The sequence below is a fragment of the Ambystoma mexicanum genome, chromosome 1q (assembly GCF_040938575.1).
Source record: "Ambystoma mexicanum isolate Mex_15411 chromosome 1q, UKY_AmexF1_1, whole genome shotgun sequence".
NCBI classification, from domain to species: domain Eukaryota; kingdom Metazoa; phylum Chordata; class Amphibia; order Caudata; family Ambystomatidae; genus Ambystoma; species Ambystoma mexicanum.
The window spans coordinates 529,075,544-529,095,524 of NC_090922.1; the positions used below are offsets into that span (position 1 = coordinate 529,075,544).

At 44.1% G+C, this 19,981-nt stretch overlaps 1 protein-coding gene across 5 annotated transcripts in view; it reads right to left on the reverse strand.

The window, feature by feature from the left end:
- Positions 1 to 19,981, reverse strand: part of POU2F2 (POU class 2 homeobox 2) — a 673,952-nt gene that overhangs the window by 190,899 nt on the left and 463,072 nt on the right. The gene's annotated exons all lie outside the window — the stretch shown is intronic.

A 19,981-nucleotide genomic window follows, 5' to 3' on the forward strand; every position in this document is an offset into this window, starting at 1 on the left:
TCCACTGTTTTGTGGCCATAAGATTAAAGGAGCCGTACACGTTTACAGTTTATTTGCGATTGGTTCTCTCCTGGGGTGCTCACATGTACCTGACATATGATCACATAGATATATGTACTCTTTCACCTCGCAAACTTCTAGCCACAGCATCTTCTTTTGCATCCCCCTAGAAAGAGCTGTCCTCTCATAAAAATGGGATATGAGTACTGACTGGCCACTCTAGTGTACCCACACCTAGAGGTTAAAGGGATAAGGGATACCTTTTTTCGTCTTGGTTCCATTTCTTGAATGAGAACGAGGGTTGGAAGAATTTGATGGCAGAATTGCTATTGGATCAACCTTTAATGGTGATGTTACTTCACTGATGTAGAATGTGTTGCTCATATGCACATTTAATCTACTGTTGTATGTTTGTAAAAATATTTATTTGAAAAAGGAATGGTTTAAAACGGATGTGTGTGTGCGCACACAAGGTTTTTCTGTATTTGCATCTGTGGTGCAACATTCTGTGCTGCATAAACAGTGTCCTCCCGATAATCCCTGATGTCATGGGCAGGTCAGCATGGCGTTCTGTAACGTTTTCAACTGTATAACTTGGTTTTAAGTGACACAAGCTGTGAAAGATGGTGATTATTAAGTCATCGGCAGAGGAGGGCAGTTTTTATGATCTCTTCAGTAGAGAAACATAGCATGGTGTAATGTGACAGCAGTGCAGCATTGTGTTCTAGGATGTCATGAGTAGTGAATCATAGCATTGTTTGATGCCAACAGAAGGGCAGCCTGGTGTTCTAGGATGTCATCAGTAGTGAAAAATAACATTGCATGACATCAGCAGCACTGCAACATAGTTTTTTATGATGTCATCAGCAGTGAGGCATAGCATCGTATGATGTCAGAAGCAGGTAGTGAAAGATAACATTGCATGATGTGAGCAGGGCAGCATGGTGTTCTGAGATGTCATCAGTAGTGAAATATACCAGGAAAATACCGTATGATATGATATTTTATTTATATCGCACCCATACACAAGTGTTTCGCTGGGATATTACGGGCAGCGGAGACTCCGGTAACTCCCCATTCTATAGGACTCCATGGGATGGGGTTGCCCGAATCACCGGCACCGTTAGTAATAGTGCCAGTGATTCAGACATTTATCTGCCAGTAGATCAGGCCCCTACCGGCAGATAAATGCCAGGTCAGGCCTGCCAGTAGATCAGACCCCTACCAGCAGACTTGTAGTTTGCCGGTCCGGTATACGTTATTACCGACACCTTATTTCCGGACCGGCAAACTTGTAATGAGCCTGATTGTCTTGCAAGATGTTTTGTGAAGTTATCAACAGTGAAACTATAGCAGTTTGAGCCTCAGTTTAGGTTATGGCGACACCTACTATTGTTATGGAATGTTAGGATGTCAGTGTCTTCCAAGAGCTTCGGGTAGCTGGAACCCTGCAGGGTCAAATCTACTGACAGTTGGTTTCTGTGATTAGGGCTGTGGGGTGCTACCATGAAAACTTAAGTTATCCCACTACATCCATGTCACTTCACTGGCGTCAAGCGTGCTGGGAGGCACCCCGCAAACATCATCACAGGATCTGGAGGCAAGCAGACGTCATGCAGACAGATAGCACCTGGAGAGGAGCAGATGTGGTAACCTGGGGACAAGTGGGGAACTGTGCCCTCTCTAAATGCAGAGAAGAGGAAAGCCTACTCTACAATAGTGGGGCAGCCGTGGTGGGTGCAACTGGCTCCCTGGTGAGGCGCATGGGGTGGGAGAGCTGTAAAATGGGGCAGCCAAGCAGTGCCCCATTAGTCTTGGATTGCCTGGCAAGCATTCCTGCAAGGGTGCTGTAGGTGTGCCATCATCAGTCTGCCCTGCAGTGTATGTGGTGAGAAGACCACCCATCCCAAGCACCAGCGATGCGTGTGCAAACCCAGCCATCTGGGCAAATAGAGAGGAATAGAAGAAACTTCCACATAGCTCTCCCATGCACTCATCTGCAGTTGGAACATGGGCTGTGTGTGGTGCCAGTTTGTATTCCGTGTGTCTACCAGGCACTGAAGTGGCCGGTGCCCACACGTGCACAGCATGCCCTCTGGGCGCCGAGACTAGAGCTGCATCAGCCTTGTTACGTCGAGTGTTGTGGGTGTGAGCCTGCAAGCATTGACTGTCTCTGCCAAAACTCACCTCTGCTCAAAGAGGCAGGAAGGCTGCCTCCAAAATGTGTTCCGTATGGCAAGGTGGCAGTGAATCGTCGCGTGTATATATGAAGGTGGTGGTGGATAGAGTTAGGCTCAGGCATTGACATGAGAGCATGTCTGCTGACGTCAAGCAGGGGTTGATGATGTGTTCAGGAGTCACAGTTTCGTTTGCACAATATCACAGGTATATTTGGCTCCCAAAAGGTTTGTTAAATCAGGCTCTAGTTATGTCTGTCTGGACAATAGCATCACTTGACGTAAGAATCATCTGCCAATGTAGGTGCATATAGTACGTGGATAACAACTGCTGAACCCTAGACAGCCTGTTGGGAGAGGTGGCTGACACCCGTGTGGGTGCCCAGAAATAGGTAGGGTCATCTTGCTCTTCCCCTGGCAGTCCGGGACCCAAGAGATCTGAGCACAAATAGCCTGCCAATTCTAGTGAGTCTATTTCTTATGGCAGGTTGTGCTATTCTGTGAGGAACCGGGTTAAACCTGCCAAGTGCAGGGATTATGTGTGAGGTGGTCTTCTCCTTCTTTCCTTTCCCTTGCCCTTCCTCTATCTGCTTTAATACAGTAATTGCTTTCCATCTGCGTTGGGAAGGCTACGAAGGGAGGAATGTAGTAGTCTCGGTCTCAGCTTAGGTTATTTGCTGCAAATATTGTATTTGTATGGTATTATGGTATTGTCTTTCAGGACCTCGAGCCAGCTGCCAACCTTCAAGGTCACAGCCTATGGGAGTCAATTCTTGTGATGGTGGTTGTGGGGTGCTACCACTAAATCTTCTGTTTTCCCACTACATCTCCCCGCGATCAGGTCAGAAACATTGTCTTATGTGATATTACCAATCCTTAACCCACAGTGTTCTCCCTCTTGTACATTATCCCAAAAAATTCCATCTGCCTATCCTACCGTGCACTTGTATTGTTCCCCTTCGGTTCAGTGCTCCTCCATCTGCCTATTCTACCGTGCATTTGTATTGTTCGACTTAAGTGCAGTACTTTTCCATCTGCCTTGTGCACAGTGCATTTGTAGTGTTCCCCTTAGGTGCATTGCTCTTCCATATTCCTATCCTACTCTGTATTTGTATCGTTACCCTTAGGTGTGCTGCTCTTCCATCTGCCTATTCTACTGTGCATTTGTAGTGTTACCCTTAGGTGCAGTACTCTTCCATCTGCCTTGTGCACCGTGCATTTGTATCGTTCCCCTTAGATGCGCTGCTCTCCCATCTGCCTATTCTACTGTGCATTGGTATTGCTCACCGTAGGTGCAGTGCCCTTCCAATATGCCTATCCTAGCGTGCATGCGTATCACTCCCCTTAGGAGCAGTGCTCTGTTTCTTATTTGCTAAAATTACGTTTTACAAAAACCTAAATACAAAAGAAAGGTCTTCAGTAGTCCAACATTGTGTCCTTTGATGTCATTGGTGGTGCTTGGGTTCTGTGATGAAATCAAAAGATCAAAGGGCTTAAGAAAAAGAAAAGAAACAAAAATAATGATCTAGTGGCACAATAGATTTCTCATGGGACGTGGAACGAGTCCAATGAGGCTGTATAAGGTCAATCATTAGGGAATAGAAGGTACTACATAGTACAATGCAAGATGGCCAATGGCATTATGGACTGCGCCTCATAGCATAGTGGATATGGTCTGTGGAATGACGGAAGAGGAAGCGACAAACTGATGATTGCGACCTAGGAAAAAAATGAAAGATTCCCAAAAGAATGGTAGGTGCCAAACAGGGAGAATAAAACGTGCCTAATAGAAAATGCCTCTTGAAACAACCAAACGCTCCTAATGGAATAATGGAAGGTGCCTTTAGGCCAATGGTATTGAAACGTTTTTATACTGAGCACGCCCTCCCTCTTAGCCCCCCCCCCAACCTCTTGAGTAAAAATATTGTTTCCGTGCCCCCCAACAAGCTATAACTAGTTATATGTTCTATTAAGCGCTGCCACCACAATCTCTTTGAAAAGAGCCTCGCACCCCTCCCCTCCTACCCATTAGACACCCTTCAGGCACCCAGTGGGGAAAGATCCACAGTTTGAAGACCACTGTTTTAGACCAATGAATCAATGAACAGTGATTAATAGGGCAATGGAAGGAGCCAATATGAAGTGGAATTTGCTGGGTTGTTTGTCTCTGTCAGCTTTTCCTCTTGTCTTAGATATACCTTTCTCCTCCACCCTGCTCATGGCTGTAATTCAGACTAGTTCACAGGTACAAGGCTCTCTCCAAGCAGATTCAGACTCGCATCACAGGTGCCTGAAACATCCAACACACCCGAGTTAGCCAAGAGTTAGAAACAGTGGTGAAGAAGCACATGCACCCCACACACGTGGTTACTCTGCTGAAAACTACCTAGGAGACAGCAGGTGCTCGCCTCCGCCCCACCTGTGCCACATCTTTCCCTTCTCGTTCACTTCCCTGTTTTAGGACCTCCCTTCATGCACGTGGCTGGGAGCGTTTTGAAATGTGTTCCGTACGGTTTGGCACTATTTTGGGGCACATCCTTGTTGAACATTCTCCTGAGTAAATGCGGAAAGAAAGTGAACAACTCAGCCTATTGCAAACCACATTTCGTGCGGAAAGTTAGCAAATCTCAAATTGACTAGGCTTAAAGCCAGAAATAAGCAGCACAGCAGAAAAAAACAGAAGCAAACAAGCACGAACGCACAACAGAAATAAGGACGCACAGAAAAAATACAGATATGAAGAATCACAGCAGAAGTAATCAAGTGGATCAGTCATAAACACACACAATCGTAAATTAGTATACACACACAAAGGCAAACGGAAATTAACAGATGCGCAGTGGCAAAGTACACGTAACAAACACAGATGCACAATATAAGTCAACAGCTACACGGGCAGTTGCAGACAAAAACATACATTAGGGCACAATCGATGTAAACAAACACAGAGGCAAAACAGACATTAATAAGCACAGAGGTACAGTAGAAATAAAACAGAGCCAAAGAAGAAAATAAACCGAGGAACAGCATAAACAAAACACAATCAAAGCGAAAAACGCTCACCAAGTGTGAGAGACAGAGCCCCTAGTTTAAAAGTAGTTTGCAGTGTGCATATCATGTTCTATTTTTTTACCCTGCTCAACCACTAAATAGTTTAATTTAGTTCTGATTCCCAGAGCCTGACAAGGCAGAATCACGATTTTCACCTAAAGAAGCCGGAGACTGCTTTGATTTATGGGTTACAATATGCACCCCATTTTCTCCATACGAGAGACCCCGCTTGCCTAGCATTGTAAGCACTTGGTTGATTGCAGTGTTAACAGTTGCCTGATAGCCTCCCTTGGACAACTCCAGGTGTTTGAGTGCTGAAGCTTCGCTCTAGTGGGCAAGGTTGGCAGTTTTGCAGCACTCATTTGAGAAAGTACTGGGGAAAAGACGACATGAAAACAAGCTGATGATGAAGTGAAGTGCTGAAGATATAGTTACAGAGGGACTCTCATAGTGAAGCTCTGAACGGCCATGGTGATATTCTACAGAGCAATTCCCAGGGTGGAGACACTGGTGTGGTGCTCATCAACTCCTTAGCAGGGATAGCCAAGAGCCCTTGTCTTTACCATTGTACCACAAGTCTGCCAAAGATAATGGCTGAAAAAGAGACAATGGTGGGAAAGGACAAATGGGGCTCATTACGAATCTGACAGGAAATGTGCCAAATTACCTCCAAAATCGGTTACCGTTACTGTCATTTGGTTCCCCCATGGATTTATCACGGGATTACCAGTGATGACAAGGTGTGCAAACCCCCATTTTTGAAGTTCATAGGACTTCATGGGGATTTTGGCAGAATGATTGTGAGCGACGATTCTATTGTGGTAATTCTGCTGATTTTTCACTTTAAAGTGGAGGATTTACCTCCAGCGTAATGCTGGAGGTAATTCCTTCACTTTGAAGCTAAACTCTGAAATTGGCACTGTGGTAAAAATGACAGTAATTTCGTTACTGCCAAAAAGGTGTCAGTAATAACTTTTTTACCACACCCCAAACTCATAATGAGGCCCAATGTGCCTTCCCAGTCCGATTATCGGCTCTGACTGAGTTACTAGCAGTGTCTATGCTTCCCACTAACTCATTGTGTCTATTCCGCTGCTTTTGTAAATGTTTTTTTGTTCTGCATTTTTTGAGTGGCATATTTAGGGTTAGGTGGTGAGGCCAGGGAGTAGGTAACAGGAATCTTAGGGTTGGTAGGTTGGGGTGGTGGGAAGAGGTTTGGGGGATGGCCCGCTGTAAAGAAATGACACAAAACATGTGGCAGTATGGCTACTGTGTTGTACCAAACGTGTCTCCACAAAATCAGGGTGTGAAGAAATGTATGATTAACTGACTCTGGACCCACATAAAGTGTTTCTCAGCTGCACCCTGTTGTCACCAGAATCCCTGAGTACATCCACCGATGGGCTCGGAAGACTGTCTCGTCACTCTGCAGTCATCATCTGTTTCTGGTGCACTAAAATCTCCCTCATAATGGACTGGAGGAGCTTCCTGTATTCCTTGACAGTGGCCACTGAGCTGTACTATCCAGCACTCGTCTGCCGGTTCCTCGCTGTCCGACACCTGCCTGGTGCCCTGAAAATAATGACTGTGGATAGCAGCTGGTCATTCGCAAAAACGGTACAGACACTGAGAACTGAAACAGCATTGTTGCCTACTCTCCAAGTACCATTTCATCACAGAGCTTGACTGCAAGGTTGTGTCATTACATTTTTGTGGTATATTTACAGGCTGCTAGTTTCTTTGGATATAATTTGTACTGTGTCTAAACATTTCAGCAGAATTAATTGTGTGAATAGCTAGTTTCTCATTAAATTAAATGCTGCAGCATGACCATCATTCTTAATTTTCTGTGAAAATAATCACCATTCCCTGTATTTGGTACCATCCCACAATCCCCCCACCCCACCAAGGCTACGTTTTTAACACTCGACGAGGTCTGCCGTGGATGGGTAAGCAAAGGAACTTGCAGAGTCCTAAGTAACCTATTTCAAGCATAACTATTTGCTGGACAGCGGGTGCCATGACAATACGTGCTAGAACTGTTGTATGCATACATACACCGTGACATCGATAAGAAAATCAGACCCCATGATACAGCAGAAAGGTAATCGAACACAGATGCATTGCTGAAATAAACAGGTACAGATGCACAAAAAATAAACAAATAAACAAGCAGAGTCACGAGAAATACAGACGTGCAGAGTCATAAGTTATATAAAGAATCAAAGAGGCTCTTGTGCCTCTCAATTTTTGTCCCATGCCCGGCATCAGTAGATCCTCCAGTCCTATTATTTTTAACTTTGCATTAGGCAACATGTAGTCTGAAATGTATAATGCAAAAGACAACTACAAGTCTCAGAATGCAGAAGAAAAGAAGCGTACAGGCAAATCACAACTGATTTTTCTCTGCGAGCTACTTGTTTTTTGTTTCTTTTCAACAGAAAAAGGTTCTATTTTTGTTTCAAAAGAGCCTGTGTGCTCTTTTCTCCATCTGCTGACAGCGGTGATCCGTTGTCGGTGAATTTCAGTGCCCCTGAAGGGCGAAGATCGTCGAACTTTCCAGAAGGACATCGGGCCTACTTCGTGCCCTCCGACCATGATGGAGGAAAAGAAGGAGCGATGGTCCCTCTTCAAGCCCTGCACCAAATGCGGGCTACGGAATGTGTTTGTGGAAGACAAGCACCTACAATGCCTCTACTGTCTGCACCCAGACCATAAAGATGTGGAGTGCGAGATATGCCTGGGATTCTCCAAAACGACAACGAAGGACAGGCACAGTAGACTAGCGGCGTGGCTTAACGCTAAGGCCTCTGCCCTGTTTCCGAGCCGGGTCATGTTTCACCCAGGTCCGGTTGGTCCAAGGAGCGGTCTTCTAAATCCTTTGGACGACAAGGACCAGGTGTCCTTCCTTGCACACGGTCCAGGAGGACGTGGAAGAAGAGGACGACGGTGACGACGGAGGCTTTGGTGTGGGGCCTAGTTTTCTGGTCCCGTCAGCTCAGCCGAGGGATGTGTCTCTGGACTTTCTGTCGACCCTTCATACCTTGGTGTCAGAGGTCCAGAAGAGGATGCCACCGGGCCCGGTTCCAGTGGTCCCCCAGACCCCTGTTCTGCCACCAGCTAAGAAAAGGAAGCGTCACCCCATGTCCCCATTTCAGCCTCCACACCCGTGTCGGTCACCATCTCCCCCAGTAGACCCAGACACGGGGACAGGTGCGACCACAGGCAACAGCGAGGATATAGTTGCAGCGGGTCTCTTCATTTGCCTAGAGCGTCCCTACCGGATGAGGTGGAGTCGTTCCACGCCATGATCGCCAGAGCCTCCAAGCTTTTTCAGCTTGTGCCGTAGAAACCAGGAAAGACGGTTTCTTGTACCAGAGGTGTGAGAAAAGGAGTAAGGCAATCATGGCAGTTCCCCTTCTAGATGACGTGTGAGTAGAGGGCCTGGCCCTCATGAACCCTTCCACAGCTCCAGCTAAACAGGATAGGCTGGAGATGAAGTATCAGGTGCCGGACTCCGCACCCAAGTGCCTGAGGTCACAACCATCGCCGGATTCTGTGGTATCGGCGGCCGCAAGGGAGGGGTTGGCTAACCCGTCCTCGTCATCTTCGGTCCCTCCGGACAGCGAGGGGAAGAAGTTGATGCTATGGGAAGGAAGATGATTTACACTGCGGTGTCCACTACCAAGGCGGCCAACGCACTGGGGATCGTGGCCAGGTACAACAGGGAGCTGTGGTACAAGCTAGGCCCTATTCTGGAGTTCCTCCCAGACGATAAGAGGATGGAGGCAATCACTCTTTTCCAGGAGGGGGAAGTTGCGTCTGATCACGCCATTACAGTGGCATTGAACGTCATTGACATGGGTTTCCGGCAGATGGGGAACGATGTCTGCCTTCGTCGGCAAGGAAGTCCAGGCAAAGGTGTTGGACATGCCATTCGACTGAGAGAATTTGTTTAGGAAAGTCATCAACAAGTCCCTCCAGGCCATCAAGGTGTATACAGAGGCGCCCGTTCCTTGGGCACTCAACAACAGCGCTCTTCTTTTCGCTCCTACGGGGAAAGTCGAGTAGGTCTTCCAAAGGTTTCTCTTCGTCGTATCGCCAACCTTCCAGATGCATGACTCAGGAAGCATAGAGAGGCTGTTCCCAGGCCTACAGTAGTGGAGGACAGGTTTTCCCACAGGGCAGGACACCGCCTGCGAAACAGGCCTGAACCGTCTGGGGCATCGGGCCCCCACACATGCACCCTGGTGGGTAGCCGGCTGATGAGGTTCAGCAGTGAGTGGAAGAAGATCACCACCGACAGATGGGTGATGGACACGCTCGACCAATGACACACTCTGGAGTTTCAACACAGGTGTGTGTAGTAGAGTAGATGTTGAGTTGAGACAGAGTAGCACTGGACTGTTCATGGGTTAATGGACACTAGGCTTAAAGTGAGTAAAGGCTTGAAGGAGGGGGGACTAGTTTGAGGGTGATTAAAAGACACCTATGAATGGATTACAGCACAGTGTGGGTGAAAGTATGGGGGAGTGAACAATGAGCTGGAAGTGAATGAATAGAAGTAAGGACACTGGATTGTGACTGCGTCCTATTTTTGTCAGTTATTATATTACAATGGATGCTCCTTTCTGATTGATACTGCAGTAAATCTGCCCAGAATTCTTGCAGTGCTGCTCTGAATGCCCCCTAACCCTTCTGGAATGTTGGGAGTCACTGGAGGTCCAGAGGCATCTTCTACTCAGCCTTTCACAATTACCATTTCTCATGCCTCCAAATGTGTCCTGTGAATGCTGCAGCTTTGCACATGTGCAGAAACACAGACGTGAATACCTCTGGTTGAAAGTTTATCTACATAAGTCTAGCGTCCGACTCATCCGTCCTTCTTATAAGATGCAGTTTTGTTTCATTCAATAAGGAGCCACTCAAGTTCTCTCTGCCCAGAGCCTGTCACAAACAATTACAAGCAGCCTGGACCACTAAGCCAAGCCACTTAAGTTATGCCTCTTAACTATGCTATTTTTTTTTAAAGCTCTAGTTTTCGGTACTTAAGAAATAAATGCAGTTTTAGTTAACAGCGCACAGTTTCCCCAACTCTCGACACACAACGGCAAAACTATTACAACATACTAGTACACAATTCAAAATATAATTGGGATCGTAAAAATATATTAGAAAATGTTAGCCAAATCTAAGCATACAATTGTTCCAAATATCAATAAAGACAACCCCAGATATCATAATGCTAGCAATGTTAAATGTAGTTACCAATATCACAACACAATGGGAATATCAACATGAAATCACCAAAAATGCAGAATGATATCTAGTATATCATTTGGTTAAACACTGTGGCCACAATGAAGACTGCCAATCACACAGAATGTTTTCAAAAGTGCTGTGGCTTGAGAATTAACACCAACCAAGAATACACGTACCATTAGAAATAATGCCACCAGGGTATGTGACATAACAAGTATACCATTTATACCATTAACAAATAACCCTTAACCCACGAGCCAAGTCATTGTATCAGTAGCTGAGTAACTTTTTTAAACATTGTTCTTCTTTTTTTAGTAAAACAGTACCCCTTTCAAATAATACCTCTCTCGCATGGTCAGGGGGTGACCACAACTGTTTATATATAAAGGAGACAGTTTCAATGATTTCAAAATTGCTGATCTATACAGACGGTCTAATGTAAACAAACCCTCCTCGTACCTCTAGTCTTGAAAAAAATAGACCAAGTACATGATATTTATTCACAATGTCAAATGTCAAAAAAATATTTTAATAAAGTTTTTAAAAAACTCATAAAAATGTTTTGTATGAATATGACCCAACACTACAAAACATGGTAAATATAAAAACAATACAAATCACCAATTTCACATACATCTAACAATGTACAATAATAAAAAAAACAATACAACACACATAAATGGCTTTAACAACTCTTCCAAACTCTGAGTATTATAACTCAGATCAAAACCAATCCCGACATGTTTCAGTTCTTTATTGCACTGATTGCACAAACTTTCTTCAGGGGAATAACTCAATTTTCTTAGTCTCCACCATGTAATCCAGGGCCACACATGGAGGTTTCAATATTACTCCTCTTTGTGTAATGTTAGTAGTGCTGGTGTCTCAATACACCCTTAAGTAGCTGCAGACTTCAAATATCAAGTCTATATAGCTTCCTTCATTGCTTCTAAATAGCTGTAGGTCCTAAATAGTGCTCCTAATCAGAACAACAGCTGCCCACGGGGTATCCACCGTGATCTTTTAACAGCGACAATGGCTTTTTTAAATTCGGACCGCACCTTCCAAGCACGGTACTTTCTTCAAATAGTGTCGCCAATCACTACTATTTGTGCGAGCAGGAAAGACACGGGCCATCTGTGCACTGCATCTGCACAACACATACCCCATACCATATTTCTGTCCTTTTATTTTATTGTCCCTCTTTCAATTATGTTTGTTTTTACCATCGCTTAATAAACAATCAAAAAAGGCAACACTGCCAATGCAAATGCCTACCTACACCCTTGCACAAAGATAAACACAGGCTTCACAAAGCCCCAATCGCTTGTGACTCCATCAGATTGCCAAATCTGGTGAGTTGCAAAACAAAGGATAATATTTGATATAATGGGTGACTTTTTCCACTTTAGCGTCCAGTGTCAAAAGGGCAAACTCTGGTTCTTATAATTGTACCGACATCTCCGGTAAATCTGTCTTGACACCTGGACAATGCAGATTTGTCGCAGACCATCCTACGTAACCCAAGGACAGTTCTCGAGCAACCAAGTGGGCACGTTTAGACACTGAGTGGGGATGGAGCACACTCCCTCATTAATGAAATAGATGATCCGTCCGTCTGGGATTCGGATCACCTCCTCCTTGGATAACACTAACAAATCAAAGAACTTGAAGACACTGGGCCACATGACCAGTATTCACTGGGCCACATGACCAGTATTAAGTCAAATGGTCAAAAGTGATCGGAAAGAACCTCTTTTGATTGGGAATGTCTGCCAGAATAATCCATTTATCGAAAATTATTAGTTTGAAAATTCAAATGTTTTGAAAAAGGCTTTCTTTCTCTCTGAAGTATATGCTGAACATTTTACAGCCTCTTATCCTAACCTCTGGCACACAAATCATACTCCCCCATTGACAACTGGCAAACCCAGAAAAATGTCATGCATTTCTATTTAAAAGAAATATGTTTAGATGCAGAAATAGATGTAATGTTTACTCTTGATAAATGTACATGCTTACATTTGAAGATAGTTTATCTTTTAAGTCAAATAATAAAAATAGATCATTTTGCACAAAAATTCCTCAATTTGAATGTACATTTACCAAATGTATAAAACTTGCGATCAAAGAAAATGAGATTCAATAGGGTGGGGTGTATGTATGCGTGTATTCGGTTCAATAGGGGAAGGGTGTGGCGGGAGTATTGCAATGTGTGGTTTAGTGCGCATAGATGTATTTAAGGAGAAAACAATCAAAAAGAAGAAAAAACAAACCGTTGTTTTATATAGGTATGTGCATATTTTTTACACTTAACCGTAGCATCCTAATATGCTTTTCTATGGCCAAACCAACAGCTTAGGACAAAGGGGATTCAGTCAATTCTGTTCTGACAGAAACATTTCTGCTAAGTAATTTTAGCCAAAAGAGGTAGATTCGCACATCCAGAATGATGAAGCAATTCTCGCCTCCTCCTGAATTTGTACAGTACCACCATTAAAATAAATCCTAAACGGAAAGGGGTCAGTTTAGAACTACATATCGTGCCATCAAAGCAGAACGGAGTTACTTAGTGACCCCGGGAAGTGGTCCATCCCTGAAGCAAAATGTCTGACTCTTGGCAGTGTGCCTGGAGGCAAACAGACCAACAGCAGAGGGAACCTGGCACACACTCTTGAAAATGCTGAAAGGTCGACAGTAACTGGGACTCTGCTACCTAACCAGACAAAATGCCTGGATATGGCTGGAGGATGTGACAGAATGTATAAGGTTTGTCTAGTTCTTCCTGTATTCTATTTCAAACTTCTTGATCACCATTGATGCACAGAGGCATCATAAGTGGTGCCTAGGGTCCCAATGATGCCAGTGCAGGTAGTGCCAGTGCAGAAGCTAGAACTGCCATTGCCCTGGCGGAACGCATTGGAGTGGGCTGAGCTGGCAGAGAGCAAAAGGTGGAGAACGTATGAACACTTTCCCCATGTCCTTGAAAACTATTTGATAGGATCCACACAATTCCTTTGCTTGAATGCCACCACCCAACTGTCTCTTGTAGTAAGCTACAGGTAGAGACTAGGAAGGCTGCAGAGACACTTACAGCGTCATCACTGGAACTCCTGTGCCAAGACTCTTGTGTTTGATCTCGTCTGGAACCGTGATGGTTGGGACCATGGGGAGGAAGCTTCACCTAAGACTCCCTGCGTTAAAGAAGAGAGCTTGCTTTCTGTCACAGACCAAGCGTGCAAGAATGTAGCAGGACTCCTATGTGGAGACACTGAGGCACTGTCCCAGAATCCTCCAGTTCTAGTTTTAAAATTTGATTTTTCATTTTTATATCTTAATTCAATTTCCATTTTTCTCCTGTTCATTTTGTGGCGATGTATTCAACAATAACAGCCACAACATGCACATGTTTCGATCTTTCGATGACATGGGAAATCATCTTTAAAGTAACGCGAGCTGGCGTTACAGGGTCAGAATTTCTGAATCCAAGTCCGTAGCACAAAGGTCACGTTTGGACGATGCGAGCCGCCTGAGGACGAGCTGAACAGATCAAAACATGTGCATGTCATGGCTGTTATGAATTGAATGCATCACCACAAAATAAACATGAGAAAAATGGAAACTGAATGAATATATAAAAATAAAAAAACAATTTTAAAATAACATAAAAATGCGTAAGGTTTGTTTTTTCAACTTATGGGTGTTTTACCGTGTGAGTAAAATTGTCTCATCGGTCGGCAGGTCATCCTGCTGTTTCTTTGATGATTTAACAACCCTGACTGGGAGATAAAATGGAGGCAAAACTAGAAGATTAACAATGGTGTGCTTTGGCTACAATTGGAACTTGATATGCACCCTGTCGACCACTCTAGTTGTAACCTCCATGCGAGTATCCACACAGCTGCTATTAGATTCCTTGTGGAGCTCCTCGGTATGGGGATTGCAGTGAGACCCCAACAGCCACTATTACCAATGTTATGTTGAGTCTTCTGAAACAACTCTGGTTCTGGGCCATATTTAGATCTTGAGGGAACTTTGGTATAGATACCAGTGTTAAGCTGAACCAACATCTTGGACCAGAGTCAAAAGCAACAGACCTGTCCAGCTTGTTAGTCCCTGTCCCTCCGCCCACAGGGCCTGGGTTCAAAGCAGGCGAGCACCAAGATACTGACCTTGGTCTTTGTCTACCGCACTACAAAGTCCTGAAGCCACTTCCAAGTTATCTGCAGAACTATGGACCCGATTTCGCAGAGACCTGATGAATAATGAGTTTCAGAGAGTGCCATCCTGCCTTGGTTGCTGAGTTCAACAGGCACATTTCTTGCAATTCTTGCATCGTATAAAGCAAAAAGACAGAAGTCTCAAGTCTAAACCAAGGACCAAGACCAAACCATGAAAGCAGACAGGAATCAACACATAACCCAAAACTGAAAAAGTAGCAGTCTGCGAGAAAAGTACAAACCTTCAGAAAAATAAATACATTCCCTTTGAGCAGATAAAAACCACTGGAAGAGTTGCCAGTAGGCACAGAGGAGATGCTGTGACCAGGGATTACCTTTGTTCGGCTTTGAACTTTTCCATGCTGCCTCAAAAGAAAATACTGTAGCCGCCTTACATCGAGTGGGCATCTCACAAGTTTAAAGAAATGGGGATTGGACATAGGAGTAAGTTGCCAGAGTTGTGTTATGTTTGCAAAGGGGTGATGGAGTTAATGCAGAACTCGGTGGTTGACTTTTTACAGAAAATGTGAAAGACTGCTATTTATATTTCAGGTCCGGAAACAGGTGTGATGGCACAGAAGGTTTTCAAGTCTCGTTTAAAAGACTAGACAATTTAATCAGTTGGTCTTTACATTTAGCCCTGTCTTATAGAAGGTACGAGCCCACTCACTTCTCCATTGAGCCAGTGATACTCTGCACTGCAGTCAATTCTGAAGTGAACCATTTGTTAGAACACCCACATTTATGTGCAGGTTTAGGCTTGAATTTACTCCACATGTTTTGGTGCTCTGCAATTTAAAGTACACATGTATTCGGGACTTGATTGATTCTGGAGGAGAAAGGGGCAACGCATATGTTAGGTGGGCAGTGTCAAGTGATGCCACGCTCTTGAATATTTGTGGATGGTAATCATCACCAGGGGCATTTAGAGCAGGCATTTGTAACTGAATGATTGCTAGATAGCTGCTCTGTCCAGGGAAGAGAGAACGACAGAGGTTAGAGTTGAAGGATCCGTGGTAAAAACGTAATCAATATTAATAGGTACACGATTCTGTTTATTCTGCTTAACTCTTTGCTGCTCCAGTTCGGTGTTTAAGATTCTAACGGGTATTAAATATTGTATAGTTGAGTCGTCTGCAGGCGCAAAACCATCAGCAATGGCTTTGGAAAGAGAGGAATGTGAATCAGAGGATGACACACTGCAGCAAGCATGACTGAAAGTATCAGGGGTCTGCAACCTGCAGCTCTCCTGATGTGTTTTACTGTGGCTCGCATGATCCCTAGCAATGGGCATTGCTGGTTAGGGCTACTGGAAGTTGTAGGGCAAAGCATCTGGAGAGGTAGTTTGCAGACCCCTGGTCAATAGCATGCAGGTTGCTGGTATTGCTTCAAAGAAGCAAACGATGGTAAGCTTTTCATTTATTCTTGGAAGAGACTTCGCCTCATAATTCCTACCCTGCACCCTAATTTCTGCGATTTAAAGAACGGAATAGCTGCTGGAAGAACAACATCAGATATCAAGGGTTTGATCTTTTTTTCTTAGCTAAATCTTCCAACACACAAAACATCTAAATTCTCTTTGCACTCATAAAAAAAAAAAATCCGCTGGTTCTAATGAAACCTTTTCTATGGTGTGTTTAGCCATGGTCGTGGCATTGTTAACTAATAGTTAAGTGTGTTCATGCACAAAGGAAGAGTAACCACAGATGTTTTCGTACGGTTGTTTGAAAATACAACCATCACGCAACCGTTGAGCTGGTTGACAGTAAAATCATTTACTGAGACTTTGCTAGAGTTGAGGGCATGTCGTTTGAGGGAAGAGTATGTACTTGCCCACCAGATATGCTGACAGGCAAAGGCATACTTGCATTGGGTTAACCTTTGTACTTCACTGTGGACCCTCAGGCCACTGCACATATGTGAGCAAGCAATGGCCACCACGACTACTTGGGCACCACAGATAATGTCCACCACCAGAAATGTAGTCTCATGATAAATAATGCCTCCAAAATAATGTCCATGAAACATAATGTTCCCCGAATTATGTATAGTGAACAGGCCCACCAAGATAAAATACCACAGAATGGTGTGCCATGAAAACATAGGCCAGCAGAAATACTATTATATAAGAGGCAACACCCACAAAAACAATTCCGCATGAGAAATTATGCCCACTAAACAACAGTGCAATGAAGAATAATGCCACATAAACACATTACGAGTTTGGGGCCATTCCGGCAGTAAATCCGCCAGAATACAGCCAAATGGAATTACCATTACCGTCACTTAAACTTGTGGGTTTACCATGGAATTGCAATGGGTGGTAGGCAGTGTAAACCCCCATTTTCTGGTGAACACAGGACTCAATTGGGGATTTTTGGCAGAATTATTGCTGGTGGAATTACCGAGTGGCAATTTTGCCGATATTTTTAAACAAAGTGGAGGATTTACCTCCAGCACCAAGCTGGAGGTAAATCCTCCTCTTTTCCTCCAAAAATCAGCAGAATTACCACTCAGTAATTCCACCAATGGTAATTCTGCCAAAGTAGTGTGGGAAAAGTAGCAGTAACGGAATTGCTGCCACTTTTTTCCCACACCACCAACCTTCGAATGAGGCCTAGTGCAATCAAAAATATTTCTCACTAGAAATACAATACGAACAGTAAATATTATCTGCCATATATATATGTGCTGTGACCAACGTCTAGAATATTGCTGTGACATTCTCTTCACCAGGAATACTGTGCCATGAGAAATAGACTCTTAGGAATAATTTGATATTAGAAATATTGCCAACCAAGGATAGTTTTCTAAGGAATACCACTCACCAGGAATATGTTACGGGAAACACCCCCTATTAGTCACCCACTATGAAAATTGTTTTATTTGAAAAAACATTTAGTAGAAATAACGTTGTACGAGAATTAATGTCCATAGTAATAGCAAGCATATTGCTGAACAATATCTTGAATTGTAATGTACCAATAGAACATGGTGCTTCAAAACATTCTCAATAGTCTCAATTAACCAAATACAAATATTTTAAGGGAATAACCCCTGCAGCAATCTAAAAGGCCACTAGAGTTGTAAAATATCATGCAAAGAGTAAACTATGACAGAGAAGCACAACGCAATGATGAAGAAAAGCAAACGTTAAATGGAAAAGTGCGTATTGCACACCTTCCAGACTAGACTGATGCATGTGGCCTGACACCCCAGTCATTACAATGCACTCGTGAAGGCCTCCACGCCAAACCTTAGATAGCTGCACTATGGGTTGTTGTGCATAGAACAGAGGTTCACAAAATATTACACCACATTATCAGAAGACTGTGCTACTATCCCCTGGGGCGTTTTGTCACATATCCTGAAAATATAGTAACGCAGAATACACTTCAGATTGCAGCTCACCGTACCACATAACACACTTCTATTTCTCCAGACTATGGCAAAATATTAGGTTATGTTAATTAGCTTTTATACTGCGCCCCATCACGACCGTAGTAATTTTAGACTACATAGGCTTGCCAATGGAGTGGCGTGCAAATTCCCAGATAGGATATCCAGACATTAATCTACGGGATGCAACACAATAAGCAAGTGGAAGATAAGAAGATGGAAAAGTGGGAAATAGATGCTGCAAACAAAGGAAGGGAGGAATGCAGGAGGGGAAGAAAGGATGTAGAATATTGTGCAAAATAACCACATATTGTTCCTCCACACATGTTCATAGCATCATTGAGTACTGGTAATGTAGCCAGGATATTGTGCCACATTGGTAGCCAGCATTTCCTACGAGCAGTGTGCCACAGCATGTGTATGTAAATATTGCTATCACTTCTTCCCATGGGATATGGCCATATGTCCCCCGCATACTTTGCCATAGAATGCAGGACAATGTATAGCAGAATAAGCTTGGAGCAGAAGATTGTGCTACAGCCCATTGGTTCCCAGAATATTGTGCCACTGTTTCCACAAATTATTCTGTCACCAGGCTCCTGTAGTATTTTGTCATAAAATATTTCCTTAGGCGCCAAATAGACTGCCCTAGACTGGGATAATGTGTAAATAACATGCCCATATCTGCAGAATGATGTGCCATTGTGACAAATCAACTTCAGGGGCACCAGTGGTCCAGGGGTGAATATCGGTATCTAAAACATCAATCAGCCCCACACCTCTAGTACACCAGAAGGGATCCGAACAGATTGGAATAACAAGTAAATTATAAACCTCCTTGTCAAATTTTGGTAACGTGGACGGAACGGCAGGCTAATCTCTGAAAGGTTGTGGACCGTTAGTTGCAACACAGCAAAAATACAATTATTACCCAATGATAAAAGGGACTGTCCACTCAAGGTTGTATCAAAACTATCTACTTTATTTATATCACAACAGACGTTCTAGCAACAGTACGAAATACAACCCACCCTGTAAAGAAATGGATAGGACAGACAGTTCTGAAGAAGAAAATGGGATGCACTCTGGATTCGGACAGGAGGGTATTCAGTATGGTTAATAACCAGAACAGTTTAAGGTTTCTTGGCTTCAGCACAAAGGGAGCAATGGGCATTAAAATGTCTCTAGGGGCATTCTGAGAAGGACCAGGGGGACAGAACCACAATGTACCTTGTGCTGTAGGTGTTCTTGATGTGCGACAGGGTAGAGTCAGCTTCGGGGTGCTTAGTAGGCTTCTGTGGCAGAGTTCAAGGTGGAAGTTAGCTGTGGGTATCAGGCGGCAAGTCGATTTGGAGAGCGAAGCTGGATGAACAGATGCAGGCTGGCCTACATGGTGTCTCTGGGTCAGAAATAGTTGTCTCAGTGCTGGTCAGCGGTTCTGAAGCACTGGTTGGGACGTCTCAAATGTCTTTAAGTGACTCTGGCTTGGCAATGGTCAGCGTTGCAGTCGGTTGCAACTCAAGGAACTCGACTACCTCCAAAATGTCTTTTAAGTCAGACATTGTTAGATGCTCATCGAGGCACTTCTTGCAGCTTCTTCAATGAGCTTGTGTCCTCCATTAAGGTGGACGACTCAAGGCTGAGGGGTGTGATGCGGCAACGGCCTTGTCCTTAGTTTTGGGTTCAGAGACCTTTTGGCACTTCCTACCTAGGAAGCTTGCTGAAGAGCCTGGCAGGGCACGCTGTGTGCTGGCTGGGTACCAGTTCTGGAGCGGCTGGAGGGTCTTTTGGATTCAGTATCTCCCTCTGTTCCCTGGGAGATGTTTAGGGGAGGGATCTTGGTACCCTCTTTAGAGATCCTGGCCTTCCTTC